Below are 20384 nucleotides of genomic sequence, written 5' to 3' on the forward strand. Positions count from 1 at the left end.
ATTAGATGTGATTTTAATGATCCATCTGCTCCGTGTCCTAGCCGGATGAGCACATTCGCTCCCTAATCCTTGATCCACTTAATGCGGGGTAATCCACGATATTCATGGCGCCCCTGAACACCCTCTCCAACGGAACGACTAATCCCTTGTGCGACACCGGCCGCGCTGCTATTTGCATAAAGTATGCAATTTATTTTAATCGGCAATAAAGGAAATTAATTTCAGAACTTTAAACCCAGCGTGCACATGCCAGGAATTCCACCCACCAAACCCCCCACATGCTCCCCATCAGCTGACTCGGGTCTCCCGGAATATCCAAACGAGCGCTCCGTGAGGCTGGGGGCGCAATGAATGAGAAATGGCCACCGCCAGGGGGCGCTCTCGGCCACAGACCCGCACTCGAGACTCCCTCGCAGTCCCGGGGGTTTAAAGGAAGAAAGAGGAAGGCGGAGACTCGGGGGTCCTGGTGTTGATTAAAGGCGCTATATGATACCGCCGTGTCAAGGATAGAAAGGCAAAGGGCAAACTACAGAAGAGCTGAGCCCACAGCTGCCATTCTGGGGAACTGGAGAGTCGATGGGAGAGAAGAGAAATCTGCGCGCTACCTACGGGGAGAGCGACCACCACGCGTAAATGCCTGCTGAAGGGGGGGGGGGCACCTGCTCCCCATCACCCTAAAAAATGGAATGACGCATGTCCAGCTCGGTGGTCAGCTCCTGCTTTTTGCACACTGATGCTGTGATAGACTCCAAGTCCCGGTGACCCCGAACTGGAATAAGCAGGTTTAGTAATAGAAAGATAGACGGAGATGTGCCTTTATGTTCCGATCTCATTTGAACCACTGAAGGGCCCCGCAAACTGCACACGGAACACTGGGAGCAAAGCGGGAAAGAGAAGCGGGACGAGAGCCCGCCGGGAAAGCGCGCTTAGAAACGCCGAGCAGAGTCGAAGGAAAGAGCCGGCGTTTTAGTGGCAGACAGCGCCACCTCGTGGCCACAGCTAACACCAGCTAAGCTACACACCGCTTAGGCCGGCGCATGAAGGCGATAACTGTGCGAAAGACGGAAGTGTGCAGCGAGTCCACCATTTACTATATAGCGCCTTACGCCTATCTAGCTATTGTGCCTTTTACATGTATGTGAATATTAATCTGTCTGATTTTATTCTGGAAGAATTCAGTGGCAGGACTGGCGAGTTGTGTTGGGCTGCGTGGCCCGTTCTAGTCCAGATGGTCCTAATGTTCTACTATGTAGCACCTTTCATATTTATCTATTGTGTATAGTGCCTTTCATATCTGTATATATCACTTATATTTGCTTGTTATATCTTAGTATTATATAGTGCCTTTCCTATCTATCTATCTATCTATCTATCTATCTATCTATCTATCTATCTATCTATCTATCTATCTATCTATCTATTATATAGTGCCTTAGTGAATGAGCACGTGACCCTCCGGGCCGTTGGCTGTGCTGTTCAGAGAATTCGGATTCTATGTGCCACATTGTGCCCACACAGAGGTGGTCGCCGATTCCGTTTGATCTGAAGTCCCAATTGAAATCCCACAGAGGGTGTGGAGTGTGCAGCGCCACCTTGTGGCGGAGAATATCATCCATTAAAGCAGTCGTCATGCCCACAATTCACAGCGCTGGTTATCAAACCCGCTGAGTGACGTTCACTATCGCAGGGGCCTTGAGATGAGATGCCAGTCCATGCCTGAGCGCACACACCCACACACCCACTCATGCCAGCACAGCTTTGGTGACGAGGGGTGGAAACCAAATCACCTGTGAAAGCCCACAGAGACACAAGAAGAACACGCAAGGGCCACGCGCAATGACCAGGGGTGGGACTTGGACCTGAGATGATGGCACTGTAAGGCAGCAGGACTGTCATCCACTGGCCCACCGGAAAACAAATACATTTTAAAACTCAAACAGCGCCTTTTTGGGCCAAACATGAACGCGTTTTAGTCGCCATATCTGATCTGTCTATCGGCTCACTTCGTCCAATCTCGTTAAGAGATCTCGAATGGAGCGCGCAGGGCACATTTGTGAAATTTCAAACCCCCCCCCCACTGAAACTCATCGGCGACCCCTTAAAACAAATACACGTTCTGTGCGCCTTCCGTTTTTGTAGATTTTCATCTTTTAGTCGCCCAACGGCCGCACCTCGGACGGCAAAGCGGATCCGTGAAACGCCGGGTGAGGCGCACGCATGCGCACAACCCTCTTGAACCCCTGCGCGCGCGTCCAGCTGCTTCAGGTGAGTTTAGCGTGAAAGTGAAACCTCCATAATGAATGGGAGATCAACAGGAATTTAAGCGGCCATCAGACACCACAGACCGAGAGCAGCACGTCGGCCAACGCCATTGAAGAGCAGTCGGCTGTCCGTGAAGGCTCCGTTTTGACTTCATACCTAATGGAGTCCACCGCGCGTGTCATCGGATTCTGTCAGCGATGATCTTTTTGTGACAAACTTGGAAATGAAAAATGTAAACTTTGAAGAGAATCCCCGCGGGCGCCAGGCCGTCGTTTTCTAACTTCTTGTTTTAATTTTGTTGTTAACATGCCGGGTGGGGGGCTTTATTTTCACATATAAGCCTTTTGCAATTATTATTATTATTATTATTATTATTATCCATCCATCCATCCATTTTTCAACCCGCTGAATCCGAACACAGGGTCACGGGGGTCTGCTGGAGCCAATCCCAGCCAACACAGGGCACAAGGCAGGAACCAATCCTGGGCAGGGTGCCAACCCACCGCAGATTATTATTATTATTATTATTATTATTATTATTATTATTATGATCCAATTTTGCTCTCTCAAGCAAGCGAATCCCAAAGCCGCAGGCCTCATAAAGCCGGTGGTCTCCACTCGCTTCCTAATCCCCGCGCAGGACCCGAGCCCGGTCGCGATGCCACTAACGGCCTTCATAATAAGGACGGAGACACAGCCCACCGAAAGTGTCATCAAGCTGTCTGCTGGCCCCCCCGGTATACTCGGCTCCCTACTTCACCAATGTCTCTGCTCTTAAGGGGCGCAGACGACCGGTGGTCCCGCTCTCATTTTCACGTTTCGTAATGGAGATGTGCAGAAAATCCCACTGCTGACCCGTCAAAGGGGGGAAATCGGTAAGACTGGCGACGGGGTCCACAAATGATGACGGTTCAGATTCCACACTGTGCCCCCCTTAAGCTGCTTGTGTTCGTCCATTTACATCATTATTATGTCTATTATAAAGTCAGACGCTCATTCGGTCCATTCTTGGACAGCCTGGCCAGAGCTGTCGGCGTCTCCATGGGGCTGAGATAAAATCGCATGTGGAGAACATAAGGCTGTGCTTAACTTGGGAGGTCCTGGTCTTGGTTTGTCACAGGTGACTCTGAATGACGCTGGCGGGCCCCATCGTCTTGTGCGCTGCCCGCGGCCGTTCGAGACCACGTAAAATAAAAAAGCCTTTAGTAAAGAGCTCCACCTTGTGGAGAAAAGATGGAATTACAGCGCAGCGCATATCAAATGAACGATGTGGAGAGCAACTGAGTGGGCAAAGACTTGTTAAGATGCTCACCCCAGCATCATATCGCTGGCACCACCTACACATGGCCACAGTGAAACATGCAGCCCCCAGCGGGCACCTACCACTAGGTGAGAAGAAAATGCTAATGGCTCCAGCAGAGCTCTAAGTCCTGGCATCTCCCTGAAGGGAACTTCAGAGCAATTCTTCGCAAAACACCTAACGCGGGGGGCGATGTCGGAGGACTAATCAGGCTACAAGGTTAGCAGGGGCTTCAGAGATTTACCAGAAAAGACCAGTGAGCCACTGGGTGGTCATGGCATGAAAGAGAAGGAAGAGGCAATTCATCTCAGGGAATAGAAAGGACAGACGGAGCGGGCATCACACCGTAAAGGCATCATCCTGGCAAGTCTGGCACTGCCCTTGGAAACCGCCTGCGAAGATAAGAGGAACTAAGAAAGGGGGGCAGTGCCAGTCAGTATGGCAGTTGGCAATGCCAAGTGGGTGAGGTACCTGCGAAATCTATACCTAGTGATGGAGGCAATGGGACCAAAAAGAAATTAGACTGGGCCTCCATAAACACCAGCGGGCATGAGCCTGTAAAATGTGAAAAAGTATCGAAAAAAAAATCAAACCAGTCTATAATATATAGTGCCTTTCACATCGATCGATCTGATGTTATATAGTGCCTTCATATCTGTAGATTTATCTATTGGTCTTCTTCAGTCCATTAAAGCAATTTGGTTTTTTACGCTCTGTTTTCATCTTTAATTCCAACTCCGGCGGCGACCCCTTGGTGGTCCAGACTTTCACGGCCAGGTGTGAGTTTTTATGTATTTTGTTTGTATGGGAATATTTGACACCATTCGTCCTCTGCGCTGTCACCACTGGTCACGTTTTACCGATTTTTTTTCCTGTTTTCTATACCGAATTGATAGAAAGCGAGAAAAATAAGAAGAAGGCAGCGGGACAAAAAGCAACGTGCAAGAGCGGAGAGATAAAAAGACCCGAAAGTCTAACAGGCAGCAACCCCCCCAAACCCCCCCGTCTTAAAGGGAGCGAGCGAGCGCCGGCATGGCGGACCTGAGCAAACGGCGCCCTCTCGTGGCCGGTAAGCTCTACTGCCAGTCCACCCAGCGGACGGTGATGTGTGACTCGTGTGGATGTCGCTGGGATTTTATCTATCTATCTATCTATCTATCTATCTATCTATCTATCTATCTATCTATCTATCTATCTATCTATGATATAGCGCCTTTCACACATCTATCTATCTATCTATCTATCTATCTATCTATCTATCTATCTATCTATCTATCTATCTATCTATCTATGATATAGCGCCTTTCACACATCTATCTATCTATCTATCTATCTATCTATCTATCTATCTATCTATCTATCTATGATATAGCGCCTTTCACACATCTATCTATCTATCTATCTATCTATCTATCTATCTATCTATCTATCTATCTATCTATCTATCTATCTATCTATCTATCTATCTATGATATAGCGCCTTTCACACATCTATCTATCTATCTATCTATCTATCTATCTATCTATCTATCTATCTATCTATCTATCTATCTATCTATCTATGATATAGCGCCTTTCACACATCTATCTATCTATCTATCTATCTATCTATCTATCTATCTATCTATCTATCTATCTATCTATCTATCTATCTATCTATCTATCGCATGTTTCTTTGTCTTTCTCCCACACTGGCCCTCTTTTTTATATATAGTGCCTTTCATGTGCCTGTCCACACCACACTGGCTGTTTTCTCTGTCAGCCCCCTCTTCCTGTTCCTCACCTCCCTCCTGTCCCGGTTGGTCTCCATGACCCTGATGTCACACGTGTCCCTTACTTCCACCGAGTCCCCATCTGCACACACTGGTCAGAGGGTCTCTGCCACTTGGCGCCTTTACTTGTCCCTGTCTTTCCCGTGTGTCTGATGCCAGTGTCTTCATGTTTAAGGACTCGATGGCCGCTCCCTGTCCTCTTCCTGTGCCCCTGTGCTGTGCTGATGACCACATACGTCTCCTGGTGTTTTTCCACATGTCCTGGTCACTCCGGTCTTTACGCTTCTCTCAAAGTCAACAGCTGGTCAGTCGGTGGCCCGGATGGCAAATCCATCTTACAAAAACCACTACAGTCACCCAAACCGCCCTGTGACTGTGGCCTCTGATGCCACCTGACCAACCCCCAGCCATGTGACCTCATGACGTGGCCGTGTCCCCGGGCCGCCCGTCCCTTTGTCCCCCTGACAGCTCTCCTTGCTTTTAACCTTCTGCCAGCAGGAAGCACAGCATGGCTACTGGGGGCTGCCATTGGCATTTTGTTTTTTTTTTTTGATCTCACACTCTGTGAAGTCCTCGCTGAGCGCAACTTAAAGACTTGGGTTAGACTGTCGTCCACCTCACGTGTGCAGCCATCACAATTCGAATCCTCCATCCATCCTTTAATTATTTCATCGTCCAAACTCTGTGTGTGTGTGACAGGGATGTGAGGAGCGGGGGCTTCATGTCACAGGCCTGAGAATACAAACAACTGGAAAAGAGCCACCGGGACGCTGGATGGCAGTATTAGTGTTATGTACAGACGCAGCAGATGTGGAGACAGATCACTCTGAAATCCTGCTGATGCCTGGCGAGCACAAGGCCAGAAACCCACCAATAGTACAAGAGCAGCTGGGCTCCATGAGGTGGCCACGCCCAGGAAGGTCCAGATGATGGCAGGACACGCCCCTAGAGGTCACGTGACCAGAGAGGCGCCTGTAAAAGGAGAGGACGGCCGTCCTTATCTGGTCACAGACCAGCACATGATGGCAGACACTGGGAGCCGAAAGGCGCTATATGAATGACTGCTGTAACTTAACGTGCGGTTTATATTTAAATGTGCGCAGTGCGCCCTCTAGAGGTCACAGTCTGTTCATGCATGGACAGCTCTTTGAATGTGATGGATTTATTAGTCTTATTATTATAATTATTATTATTAATACTCGTAGTGACGCTGTCCTTTCTATAATGTGCTGTATGTAGATATGTGTGTATAATACATTTAATATAATATACATAATACATATATTCAGTTTTCTGGATAGACTGCACATTATTTTTATTGTCATTATTATTATTTTTTCATTTTTGGGATTGCCCCCTTGCCAGATGAATTTGTGCCCGATGGCTGCTGTCTGCCTGCCTGCCTGCCGATTCGTTTCTTCTGTAGATGGACGGACCGCAGTGATGGCATTCGGAGAGTTTAGGACGTTAATCTGATGAATCGTCATCTTTAGTGCCACCTCCAGTCAGTTCTCTACAAAGCCAGCACCTTCTGAAACTGTGGACTCCAAGTGCCACACCCTCCATGTCCCCAATGTCCTTCATGACGTGGAGGAAACACAGAAGGTGACAAACACACAAAGGAATGCTAAAATACAGTTGAGGTGGCACTGCTGCTTGCGGAGGGCAGGGCTCTGTGGGTGAAACAGGTGGGTACCCCAAACCACTGTGAGGTGACACACACCCTGAGTCCACAAAGAGAGGACTCTGGGTGATCATTGGGCACAGTAAGTGGTGGGGACGCCTCCACTGGTCAGCGGGCAGGAGACCCCACTGGACGGGCGCAAGGTCATCACAGGCACTGCTCTCTTTGGGGTTTTGTCATTGTGACGTCACATCACCAGCACCTTATCACCGATACTCGTTCCCAGTTGCCATCTTTATCTGTTGTTCATGAACCCGTTGTTAGCTACTGGCCACTATGAGCTGCCCACCTCCTTTGAAAACCCAAGAATTGAAACTTGGTGGCATTTTGTTCTAAATTTGTCACCTTGTCCTGCCACACTTATCCCCAAAACAGTCCCCCAGACTAACCTCCTTTGTAAGGCACTTTGGATAAAAGCATCTGCTAAACCAACAGCTGTAGCCATTAAAGTACCCTGAACAGGTGACAATGATGCCCCTAAAAATAAACACAAACAGCACAATAAGAAGTGCACAGCAGCACAGCCCGTCACCTCCAGGGGGCAGCAGACTAAGGCCAATCATCACGGGTGGGTTTGTGCCTGCCAGGAGGTGGTCCGACGCCAGGACGGGTGCAGAGACACAGCTGCAGACAATCCCACCCCGAGGGACAGCCTGGCCCAGTCCTGTGAAGCTTTCTGGAGCAAAGGGGCACAACACGACTCTCTGAAGCAACACAAATCAAGAGGGATATCTTGGGTGACGTCACCAGTGCAACACAAACCCCTCAGCCAAACGTTGTGCCACAGTGACAGGGACACAAAACAGTGGCACCCATGGAAACAAACGTGGAGACACGGTAGACATAACATTAATGAAAAGTAAGCAGCGAAAGTAAGGTCGACTCCTGAACGTTAGGAAGAAACAGCAAGTGGAGATGGCAGGGGTGGGCACAGTGCAGTGGGGGCACTTGACGTCAGAGTGACGAGGCTCTTCACATCCCGGGATGCCACGCGGCTTAATCCCGACTAGCGAGGAATGAAAGGACAAACTCGAGTGGCAGTGAAACCTGAAGCTCCTACTAATGGCGTTTGATGGGCCGGGCAAAAGCAGCCTAAGTCAGGTGGATGGGGTCACCAGAGACCCCAAAACGTGTGGTATGACGAGGCAGATGGGGGCTGTGGAAGGAAGTTTAACGCCAATTGAAACTCGTTTGTGTCACTCGTCACCTACAAGTGCTGCTCTTCAATGTCTTACTAGTGGTGGTCGTCTTCTTTTTATTTTACACGTGGGGTCCTGATTTATCATCAAGTTGTAGTTATGCCCCCCTGAGGTAGCCGCTGACTAGGTGGGCCGATGCCATCCTTCTGGTCAGGTCATGCAGCGAGACCCCAATGGCAGAGCCACGACTCTTCTGGCCAAAGGGGTTTGAGGGGCCGGAGACAGAGAAGCAAAGTCAATCGATGGGCAGGCGGGCAGACAGGCGGGCGGGTGGGCGAAACGAATCGGCCAATCAAAGCCAAGTGCAAATCAGACGATTACACAAATTCGTTTGCTCCTTTGGGGGTTTCGACTCGTATAGATCCCTTTTGAAATGTGAGTGTGATCAAATCTTTGAATTAGGATTCCCATAACACGACGCCATTTGGATTTTGGTCATGTGACCGCACATCAAGCCGCAGTTCTTGTCGTTTCTTCGTGACCCTCAGCTTCTTCTTCTTCTTCTTCAAGTCGGCCCCCATGTCTGGATTTGGATTTCTGGCTCTGAGCTCCCCCTGACTTTGGCTTGTGTTCCTCTCTCCTCCTTTCCATTCTGGTTCTCCTGGTTTGCTTTCGGCCCCCTGCTCTGCCTGACCACGTCTCTGAGATCATCTCCCAATTTGTGACCCTCGGACATCACGTGTGTGTCTGTAACAAAAGACAAAAGTCGTCGCCAGAAGTTCATTCCACAAAGAATCTCTGGTGGCAAATGCAGAGGCCATAAAAGTGTTGTGTGTGGCGTCCACCTTCATATGCTGGCGCTGATGACATCATCACACATGACCACACCCCCTAGAGACGGGGCATCACGTCATAGCAACGGCTTCACCTTCATATGCTGGCGCTGATGACATCATCACACATGACCACACCCCCTAGAGACGGGGCATCACGTCATAGCAACGGCTTCACCTTCATATGCTGGCGCTGATGACATCATCACACATGACCACACCCCTAGTGACGGGGCATCACGTCATAGCAACGGCTTCACCTTCATATGCTGGTGCTGATGACATCATCACACATGACCACACCCCTAGTGACGGGGCATCACGTCATAGCAACGGCTTCACCTTCATATGCTGGCGCTGATGACATCATCACACATGACCACACCCCTTAGTGACGGGGCATCGCGTCATAGCAACGGTATCCACCTTTATATGCTGGCGCTGACGACATCATCACACATGACCACACCCCCTAGTGACGGGGCATCGCGTCATAGCAACGGCTTCACCTTCATATGCTGGCGCTGATGACTTCATCATCACACATGACCACACCCCATAATGACGGGGCATCGCGTCATAGCAACGGCTTCACCTTCATATGCTGGCGCTGATGACATCATCACACATGACCACACCCCCTAGTGACGGGTCATCACGTCATAGCAACGGCTTCACCTTCATATGCTGGCACTGATGACATCATCACACATGACCACACCCCCTAGTGACGGGTCATCGTGTCATAGCAACGGCTTCACCTTCATATGCTGGCGGTGATGACATCATCACACATGACCACACCCCCCTAGTGACGGGTCATCACGTCATAGCAACGGCTTCACCTTCATATGCTGGCGCTGATGACATCATCACACATGACCACACCCCCTAGTGACGGGTCATCACGTCATAGCAACGGCTTCACCTTCATATGCTGGCGCTGATGACATCATCACACATGACCACACCCCCTAGTGACGGGTCATCACGTCATAGCAACGGCTTCACCTTCATATGCTGGCGCTGATGACATCATCACACATGACCACACCCCCTAGTGACGGGTCATCACGTCATAGCAACGGCTTCACCTTCATATGCTGGCGCTGATGACATCATCACACATGACCACACCCCCTAGTGACAGGTCATCACGTCATAGCAACGGCTTCACCTTCATATGCTGGCGCTGATGACATCATCACACATGACCACACCCCCTAGTGACGGGTCATCACGTCATAGCAACGGCGTCACCTCCATATGCTGGCGCTGATGACATCATCACACATGACCACACCCCCTAGTGACGGGTCATCACGTCATAGCAACGGCTTCACCTTCATATGCTGGCGCTGATGACATCATCACACATGACCACACCCCCTAGTGACGGGTCATCACGTCATAGCAACAGCTAGTCAAAATGGCAGCACCAGGAGGACAACAAAATGGCGGCAGCATTAAAAAGACCGTTGTGGACTTTACAAACCAAAACGTAACACGCAAAGAAGAATTCCAGGAGGTCTCCAGACATTCAAAACCTCCACGAATCGGCATTAACAAAGCGTAACAGCGATGCCCACCATAGCTCACGCCACGCTCAGTAGCCCCCCACTCGCCAGGCCCACCCCCTTGGTGCTCTCAGCCTGCATTTGGGAGGTTCTGAAAATCCCAGATGACCCAGCACTGCTGCAGACGCCCAGCTCCACAAGGTCCGCTGCTGCGATTTGTAAGACGGGCACATCTCTGGTGGATTTGCTAAAAGCAGAAGTTCAAACCGAATTCTAATGAGCCAACAGATGGTAGTAAAGCATTGCAGGAGAAAAAGGCTGGCAAGTTGATCTGAACGGGAGGAGAAAGATTGGCGGTCCTCCAGCGAGCGGCTTTATCAGCTCACATCCCGGCGTGTGAAGCGGCGAAGTGCGGCCTCGAACGCTGACATCTGCCGCGTGATCGACGGGCCCGTAGTGCGACTCTGGTGCCACACGACCAGGCAGCGGGACAGTCAGACTTGGAAAATGGGGTTATGGGAATCGGCCGGCGGGCATCAGTGAGCCAATCAGGCGTCAAGGCCAGGAGTCAAAATAGTCGAGCGGCAGCAAGAAGACCACCTGGTGGGGTCAGGAGCCTCCTTCTTGTTGTCTATATGTTATCGTGTCTATTCCTGATGTCGTTGATGATGTGGGTGGTCCTGGATATTACTGATGTGCATAAGGTGGGGCACGGTGCTGGAGCCCCGCCCCCTTGCCAGCCCAGGTGGAAGTTCAGACCCCGTAGATTAGCGCCATTGTGGAGGACAATCGCCACTTAGTGGACTTTCTGCATTTTCATTTTTTTTTCTGGGTTTTGCTTTTTGGACTTTTCGTTGGCACACCTTTGGTTGTCCCTTTTTTTTTTGATATTTTTGTAATTACTTTGTTATTTTTTCTTTTCTCAGTGGAATATTTCTTAAAGATTGTCAAGGTCTTCATTTTGTGCTTTGGTCATCACATCATCACTCGTTAGGGGCTTAGACACCCCCTCCCCATTAATAGTATGTGTGTTAGATGGGAACCCCCATGGATTCTTTCACAACAGCAGGAAGAAGGGCTGAGATCAGGAGCTAAAGCCACAGAAGCCCCCCTTAACAGTGCCACCAAATTGGTAAAAGGCCCACTTTGGAAATTAGGCCTCAAAGAAGCCTGAGGCTGGAGTTAAGAGGCAAAGCCTCGAGTTTGGGACATTCAAGTAGGAAAACCCGAGGCTCCATATGGAGGAGTAGGCCTCCTTTATGCATTTTTCTTTTTTGTGTAGTAGGTGAAGTACCCGCCACTGCCCGGGTATAAATAAACAAAATAGGAAAACCATCTTTTGGAAAATCGGAATTGCTAAACACAACTCACAGTGAGACAAAAAGACAAAAGCTGTAATTCTGTGAGACAATGCAATGCCGAATGAAGTGAGAAGAAAACGCAGTACCTGAGGTCTTCCATGATCTTGGTGCATTCTGATGTCGAGATCCTCACCCCAGCGACCACCTGCTGCCTCATGGGATTTGTAGTCCCCACGTCGGTGCTGTTTTCAAGTTGCCCCTCCCCCCAGTACAACATACAGCCTACATTTTTTGTGAAAATCGTGTCAGCAGCTTCTGCGAGGTTATGAGTTTATTTATATGCATTGTTATATTTTGAACCTGAAGTTCTGCATCCAGAATTACACTCCAACGCCTCGGAAGATGACTGACAGGATCCACAATCTTGGACCACTACCTTCCACGTGCTGTTTCTGGCCATGGGCATACAAAGAGGGGCTTGTGGGTTTGAAGCCCCCCTTGGATTTATTGATGTCCTGTCGGAGATGGAATTTGATTGAGGCGGGTCTTAATTCTCAGCCACACCCCCTAGCAACCTGCTGACACATCACGGTAACCAGAGGACAAAGCCGCCAAAGTAATCACCAGTCATGTAAAATATTTGGGATGGCACAGTGGCATTGTGGTAGCGCTGCTGCCTCGCAGTAAGGGGACCAGACCAGCCTGGACTTTGTATGTTCTCTTGGTGTCCATGTGTGTTTTCTTTGGGGGCTCCAGTGTCCACCCTCAGTCCATGGACATGCAGATTGGGTGGGCTCTGTGTGTGTGTGTGTGTGTGTTCACCCAGTGATGGACTTGTGCCCTCTCCTGGGTTTTGTCCCACCTTGTGCCCTGTGCTTGCTGGATGGGCTCCAGCCCCACACTTCCATGCCCAGGATTAAGCGGGTAAGAACATCGTATGGCACAAAACTGTTCTTAAAAAAATAATATAAGATCCAAACTGTAGTGAAAGTAAATGTGCCACAAGACAGAAAAACTGATTTGATCCCGGGGACAATTATTGGAAGTCCAAATTAATGACAGCTTTCATAGAAATGAACAATAATGACATTAAATAAGAATATCATGAGGAGTCACAACACTGCAAAATAAAAAAATGATCATGAAAACAAAAAAGATAAAATATCAGCAGGCTGGCCGGACCCTTTGGACCCTTTGGACGCCTTTGGACCCTTTGGACGCCTTTGGACGCCTTTGCGTTTTTCAGTTTTCATTTGATTTCATGATCTATTTTTTCTTTCTTATACCTTGGTGCCATCCTTTTGTCCCACTGGGCACTGCCCTTTGGCATTCCAACGTTTAGGATGTTTCTGTCAGATGGTCAGGGGGCGTGGACATGGAGTTTTAGGGCGGAGTCATCAAAGTTTGGGCGTGGACCCTGGAGCGAATAGGCTTGGTCATCTAATCTCCGGGGTGTGGCCTAGATGACTGGGGGCGTGGTCACATAGTAGTTTTGGTATTTGTGTGTCCGTCATTTGTCCAGATCTAATGGCTGACCTTTGACCTGGGACTTTAGACCACCTACGGGGTTGGGGGGGGGGGTGGGACGAGGGAGGCTGTGCCCTGGTGGACTGCCAGCTCTGCCAGTGCACATGTATCTGGATGGTTGAGTGGCAGGACCACTGGAGCCCCCGTTTGCTATTTTGGTTGTTTGGAATATTCATTTTTTTTTTTTTTTTTATTAAGCGAAGCCATTTTGAATTTATCCATTATAAATGTCATGTTATGTTCTCATTGCTATGGCAACTGCAGGTCACATGACTGATGAGATGGACAGCTATGAAAGGCACTACATGCCAGACAGATGAATATGAAAGGCGCTATATAATAGACAGCGTGCTATCTATCTCTGCTATAGGTCTCTTATATAGTGCCTTTCCTATCTGATCACGGCCATGACGGTCGCGCTGCCAGCCCCCTCCTCCTCCTCCTTCCTGCCATCTCCTGTCTGAAGGCCCCCTTGACTCTCATATTTTAAACTTTTTTTTGTTGTTTTATTTCCTGTGCGTTTTTTCTTTTGTAGATTTTAACAAATGCATCACCCAAGGCTGTGTTCCTCCAGATGTTACAGAGAAGAGTCACACAGCAAATATTTCCCTTTTGGAAATGGCAGGCATGAATATTTAAGGTGTATTAGTCACTGGTGATGTAAACAGACTCCATACATTATATATTTGGAATTGTCTTTAAATATTTGGCCGTCTATTTGTACTTCCTGGGGGTCTTTGTGTTGCTCTTTGCATTTCTGTCAGAGGACATTGACTAGACAGTTAGTCAGAACTGCAGCTATGAAAGGCGCTATATGAGAGGGCTGCTGCCTGGGCACTGCCTGGGCACAGCTGCCAGTCCCACCACTTCTCTGGCCTGGTGTGAGCACAAGAGCGCCCCCTAATGGGCCGACAGTGGAATCCTTTCGTGTGCCCAGGGCTACCTAAATGGCCACACCACCCTGAGCAGGGTCACCAAGTGAATGGCTGCTTCACATGCCAGCTGGGCACACATTACCACCCAGGATGGGGTGGCAGCCCTGAACCTTTGGGGTCCAGCTGGGGTCTGGCGAGTGCCTGCTCTTTTTCACTTCCAAAGGGTTTCTTAGGTGACTCTGACATTTGTGGGGGTGTCTGGCATTGGCATTGACATGAGCCTTTTATAGCGCCTTTCTGTCCCTGCACTACCAGTAGGTCTCTTGTGGGTCACTCACCATCTCATTTTACATGCCAGCCTCTCCTCTGCCCTTTTCATTTGCTCTCTGATGCCCATTTCTTACTGACCAAGCGGTGATGGGGTTGGGGAGGGTGGGCACAAACCCCACCTCTCACCAGTCCTCCAGAGAGAAATAAAAAAGCAGGACCATCTGCCAAAACTGACCGTAATCCGATTATTTTCATGGCATCCAGCAAAGTGTTTTTCTTTTTAAACTGGAGAAGCGATGGGCAGGTGGGGGGGCACTTACGAGGGAAACACTTCACCCCTTAAGAACTGGCCGAGCCTGACAAGGGGCACCACAAGAAGGTTTAAAACCCCAGCATGCAGTTGGCATTCCCAGCCTGCCAGCACGGACACATGTGACCCGCCTCACCCCTCGCTTCTCCTCGCTCCTAACCCACTGCTGCCCCATCCTAATAACAGCCATTTACTTTATATAGCGCCTCGCCTCCCCCTGCTGCACCTCCTAAGACTGGTGGCTACTAGAGGCCTCCCAGAGCTTCATGTACTTGGCATCCTGGGACCACCAGGGCACAACGCCCTCCTCAAAGAAGGAGACTGGAAGAACACGAACAGCGAACGGGCAAACACGTCAGGAGGTCAAGCACAAAAACACAAAGAAAGTCGGGCACCCGAAGAACTCGCCAGTCAAAGCTGAGATCTCGGCGAGCTCCACCAGGCCACCATCTTAAATCGGGATTATTGTGAGGACCAGGAAACGGGGAGCAGATTAAGGAGCAAATCATTGAGGGTCCCAAGACCAGGAGAGACAAATGAAATGGAGTAACAAAGAAAGGGAACAAAACGAAAATGAGAGACGAGTCGTACTGCCAGGCCCTGCTGGTTTAAAGCCAAGGAGGCCAGCGCCATATTTATATTTGATGTCATCACCATGGTAATCGTGGTCATGTGACCAATTCACATAAAGACAAAAAAATAAGGTGGCAGTTAAGGCCCTGTTGGTGAATTCACGGTAAAGCTTGAAATGAACCTTTGAAATCAAACTCCCCAGAGACCAAAAGACATATCAAGAAGCGACAAACCCAAAATGGCAGCAAGCTGGCATCAGGAACATGGTGGGAAACACGCAGGATCAACAAACCCAAAGAACTCGGAATGCCATCAAATCAAACGTAGCTTTGCACCCGGGCTTCTCCACAGACTCCTCACTACTGCCACCTTCAGGCCTAAGGCAGGAGCTCCCACTGCTTTGGCAAAGCCATCAGGTTGAATACGGTGGCAAAGGCCAACGCCACATGTGGGAGTGTGGAGTCTCACCCGGGCGGAGAGAAGAGACTTGAGTCAGGGGGGCCATGTCGGTCTTAATGGGTGGTCAGTACTGGGGGGCACATAACAGCGACCTGCTCCCCCAGTATGATGGCACAAACATCAGAACGAGGCGCTGGCATTTCCTGTCCTACCTACACAGGTCTGGACCCACGCAGGGTTCCTCCCACCTTCTCCCTCACCTCCTTCTGCTCCACCTTCTTGCCAGTTGAGCCTTTGCCCCCCTCACCTTCCTAAATTAGACAAGGTGAGACATAAGGACCCTGACCGAGGGGGTCACCCAGCTCCAGTGCCCCAGTACTTCTGCAACAAAGACTCCCAATAGTGACCTCTAGTGGCCCCTGGTGTCTCTGCGCCCCTGAGCCTTTAATTCCTCGTGCCCTCTTCTCTGTCCTCATGGCCTTTTCTAGTTTGCCTGCCCTCTGCTTGCCCATTTCCACCCTTCTGTCTGTATATGCTGCCCCCGTTGTAGTGCCCACTGTTGTGCAATGGCATGATGACACACATGATTCCTGCCAGGGTGCCCTTACTTCTCTTTCCTTGGGTCTTGTTAGGCACCGACCCTGTGCCACCCTTTCCTGCCTGCAATCCCCCTGTGCTCCTGGTTTAGCAAATGTGGCACAGACATTGGCATATTCAAAACGTTGACTAAGAGACAGGCTGACTTTGTAAAAATGGCCCCTGTGGCATAATGCCAGCTAAAGGAGTGATGGCCACCCTGTTTTTGATTAGACACAGAAATATAGAGGGACCCGGCAACAGATGGCATGATGGCATACAATTTTTGTACACTCCATCAAGAAGCCCTTTGGTTTCTCCCCACCTTCTGAGCCAAATGCTCTCATGGTAGGCAACTCCAACCTGTCCTTTCAGGATTGAGGCAGAGAGCCGGCCGGGCAGCGTAAGCGTGGCGTCATGCGTGGCACCGTCGGGCGCCTGTTTTGCCTCCTCACAGGGTCGCTCGAGTTTACGGAGCTTTTCTGAACATTTGCTGAGGATTTCGAAACAGCTGCTCGGCTGGAGCTCTGGGAATTGGGAGATCATGAATATTCAGGCGAGGAACAGCTGTTAATCGAATAAACGGCCTAACAGTTGTGGAGGGCTTAGCGAGGCCTTCTGGGGCCCAGATGATGCATGCCAGCTCCAGCCGGCCCACCGCTGCTGAGGATGCCCGCCACCATCTTCATTATTATTGTGATTATCATTGTTTTAGAAGCGGTGCCATGCTGATTTCTAGGTTGCCTGCACGGGAATCCCGGTGGCACACGACTCTCAACTCCATAGTCCATGGTTTGAAGCCCACCCTCGGCTACAGAACTCCAGAGTGTGGGTGGTGGGTGTGAAGGTCCTGCAATCACCCCCCATGCCACAACTGAACCCGAGCTCTGCCACCCTGGGCTGAATGGGGGGGGAGAGGGGGATCTGGCAATCTGCAAAGTCGCCTTAATTCACATCCACATTTGTGTGTGGGCATTGATGTGACTACCAGGGTGCTGTGAGGACATTGGCATGGCTCTGCATGTTTGGGGTCTCGGGGCACAGAGCAGCTGTGATTCTTTTAGAGACCTCACTCATTTCTCATCTGATGAAGCCCTTTGTGGTGACTGACTGGACCTCCAAGGCGGGCACTACTCATACATGTAAGCCTCTACCACCTCCTTAATGTCCCCCCGATGGGCAGAAGACACACTAGGGGGTTCAGTTGTGGATAAAGTCACGGAAATGGAATGGAAGGCAGAAGACAGACGAGCCAGGAGCGGAATTTGAGCCATGGAGTCCACTGGCAGATTTTCGGTTGGTGGAGCTCAAGCAGACCCCCTAACTGTGGGGTGGCCTCTCATGTTCTGGCAGGTTCTCCGCGGTGGCTTCACGGTCCTCACCTTCTTCTTCTTCTTCTTCTTCTTTGTCTTCTCCATTTCAGGTTCATCTTTCAAGCCGCAGTCGTGTTTTGCATCTTCGCTGTTTTTATTTTGTCTCCACTCCTCCATGACAACAAGGCCCCCTCTTCATCGAGTAGGTGAGCCCACCACCATTCTGAGGTGTTCCTCAGGCTGTGATGCTCTGTTCTTTCTTCATTTCCTGTATTTCATGTTTGTATGTGTTGGACCTCAGAGATTCCAAGTGTGACGCTCTCTGCACAGGGACTTGTGTTCTTCTTCTTTGTGTTATTTTCCTGTGACGTCATTTTCAGCTTAGACACGAGGTCACATGTCGGACTGAATCGTGTCACCCAGACACTCGCTGCGTGTCCACTTCTTCTGATTGGTTACTTCTGGTCAGTGACCCTCGGTTTCCATGATAGGTGGTGGGCTTTCTTGGCTTGGAGTGATGTCTTCCTGTCCCGGTCCTGTGCACCTTCTTGAGCGGTGGCTTTGACATCATTGGCTCACCGTCGCCTGGGCTGTTTGTCCTTTCAGCTCCCAGTCCACCCATGGCCTGCTCATCGTGGTGTCATGACCCCATCTGTTAGAACAGAAGACCACCGAGAGGAGACCCTTCAGCCCGTCGCTTGCTTAGCCAAGAGCTCAGTCGTCTCCACATCTCTTCCAGGTCCTTCATAAAGGTTGTCGAGGTTTCTGATTAACTCCACGGTCCAGTGTAGTTTGTTCCTGAATCCCACACGTCTTTGCTTTAAATTGCTTCTTGACTTAAATGCAGTCCCCTAAGTCACCACTACGGTCCTCGAGTATAAGATTTGCTTAAATTTATCGATGCCTTTGAGAATTTTGAAGATCTTGATGAGGTTCCCTTGCAGCCTGCTCTGCTCAGACTAAACCGGTTTAACCGGCTGAGCCTGTCACATTAAGACACGGCCATGAGTCCCATGATGCACCTGGTCATTCTTCTTCAAGTGCTGCTTGTCATTTTGTTGACCAGAACTGCGTGTGGTCCTCCACACAGGAGCTCATTGCTACGTTGGTCTCCAGAGTGACCATCTTCCCCCTCTTGGTTCCATTTCTCTCACCTGCTCCTCTTCCTTCTATTAAGGCCACTTCACGTCTTCTTAGTCACGCCCTGAGTCTTCGTGGTCACCCGGATTGTCACTTTCCCTTTGGCCACCTCGTGTCCCCAGACTCCTGTTCTTGCTCCTCTGCTGATCACCTCGGCTCTTAGCTTTTCTGACTGGGCTGCTTCTGGTCCCAGTCGCTATCATCATCAAGCCTCATCACCGACCAGCATCTTCTGCTTTTCTTCACTTTTTTGTGACCCTTTGAGCGTTGCCTCCCCGTTATGCTTGTTTTTTGTCCCCCCTTCTCGTTATGCTAAGCCCGGACCCCTGATCTGGGGTTAGGGTTTGTTTTTTAGGGGGTTTCAATGCTCTTTGCTTGTGTTCTTTTGCTTGACACTTCGTCCTCCTCCTGTTTTCCTCATGCCAGTTACTCAGTGCCACCCCGTGGTGACACTCAGTACTACGGGTGCTGCTATTTTGTGCTGCCTCAATTGTGAAGGTGGTCCTGCAGTTTAGAGTTCTGACACCATTGCCACCTCATGATTGGTGGCATCGCTACATGTGCAGACGTCAGGCCGAGTGTTACGTCAAACTGAGCGACTTTAACTTGTAATGATCAAAAAGTGAAAAGACAAACTTGCGGCCCACCAACGAGCCAAGTCCAAAATCAGCGGAGTCCACAAACTCTAAAGCAACACCAATCACACTTCAGAGAGAATCCACAATCTCGGACAAAGCGGCTCCCGACTAGCAATCTCTATATGCGTGGGACTTCCAAGACCACGCCCCCTAGTGACAGTGTGTCTTAGCAACAGCCCAACAAAATGGCGGCACCCGCAAGTCAACAAAATGGAGAATTCAGAACATAACGTCAAACAGAAATAACAACGCTAATCAGGGACACAATGACATGTTTCAACGCTCGGAGGTCCAAAGGTCAGATAAAAATAGGAAAAGGAATAAATTAAATAAAAAAATTAAAAATGACTTGCTGAGGCCTACCCTGTCACTCCCTGCCACTCCCTGCCACTCCCTGCCCGTGCCACTCCTGTCCTCGTCCTTTTGCTGTTTCTATTTGTTTTTTCCCTTCTTCATGCCATTGAGCCTAAGAAGCAGTCTGACCCCCCCGCCCCCCCCCCCCCACTGTAGGGGCGAGACCACCTTGTCAGGGATGGTGGGCCTGGTCGAGTGGGCGTGGCTTCACCTCATAGGCCAAACCAACCAAAGTGTTACGAATTGCAAACTTCCAACTGTTGCTCTATCGGCCAACTCTGACCTTTTGGGGTGTTCTTGTCAAGCTTTTATCTCCTGACCCCTTCTCCTTGCCCCTCATGCCCTGCCAGCTTTTCATCTCCTTGCCCTCGTGCCCTGAAATGCACATGAGAAGCATTTAAGAAACAAGACTTGTGGGGCACAATGGCCAATCGTTAAGGGGTCCGAAAAATCACCGATAAGGAGATGAGGCGAAGACATCTGACCAGAGGTCTCAGATGGCATGGACCTTGACACTGTGTCTCAGGTTCAAACCCCTGGCCAGCAAGTGGCCCACATTGTCCTGCATGGCACCACCTACAGGTGGGCATCAGGCCCGAGT

The 20384-nt window shown here is 49.9% G+C and overlaps 1 protein-coding gene and 1 long non-coding RNA gene across 2 annotated transcripts in view; both read right to left on the reverse strand.

The window, feature by feature from the left end:
• nfia (nuclear factor I/A) overlaps positions 1–20384 on the reverse strand; it is a 293924-nt gene that overhangs the window by 238901 nt on the left and 34639 nt on the right.
• LOC127529470 (uncharacterized) lies at positions 9441–10149 on the reverse strand. Its single transcript, XR_007936140.1, has 3 exons — positions 9836–10149; positions 9586–9668; positions 9441–9499 (listed from the first exon to the last, which is right to left on the reverse strand). It is a non-coding gene; the product is annotated as an uncharacterized LOC127529470 (long non-coding RNA).

This window comes from Erpetoichthys calabaricus, chromosome 10 (assembly GCF_900747795.2).
Source record: "Erpetoichthys calabaricus chromosome 10, fErpCal1.3, whole genome shotgun sequence".
Lineage (NCBI taxonomy): Eukaryota > Metazoa > Chordata > Cladistia > Polypteriformes > Polypteridae > Erpetoichthys > Erpetoichthys calabaricus.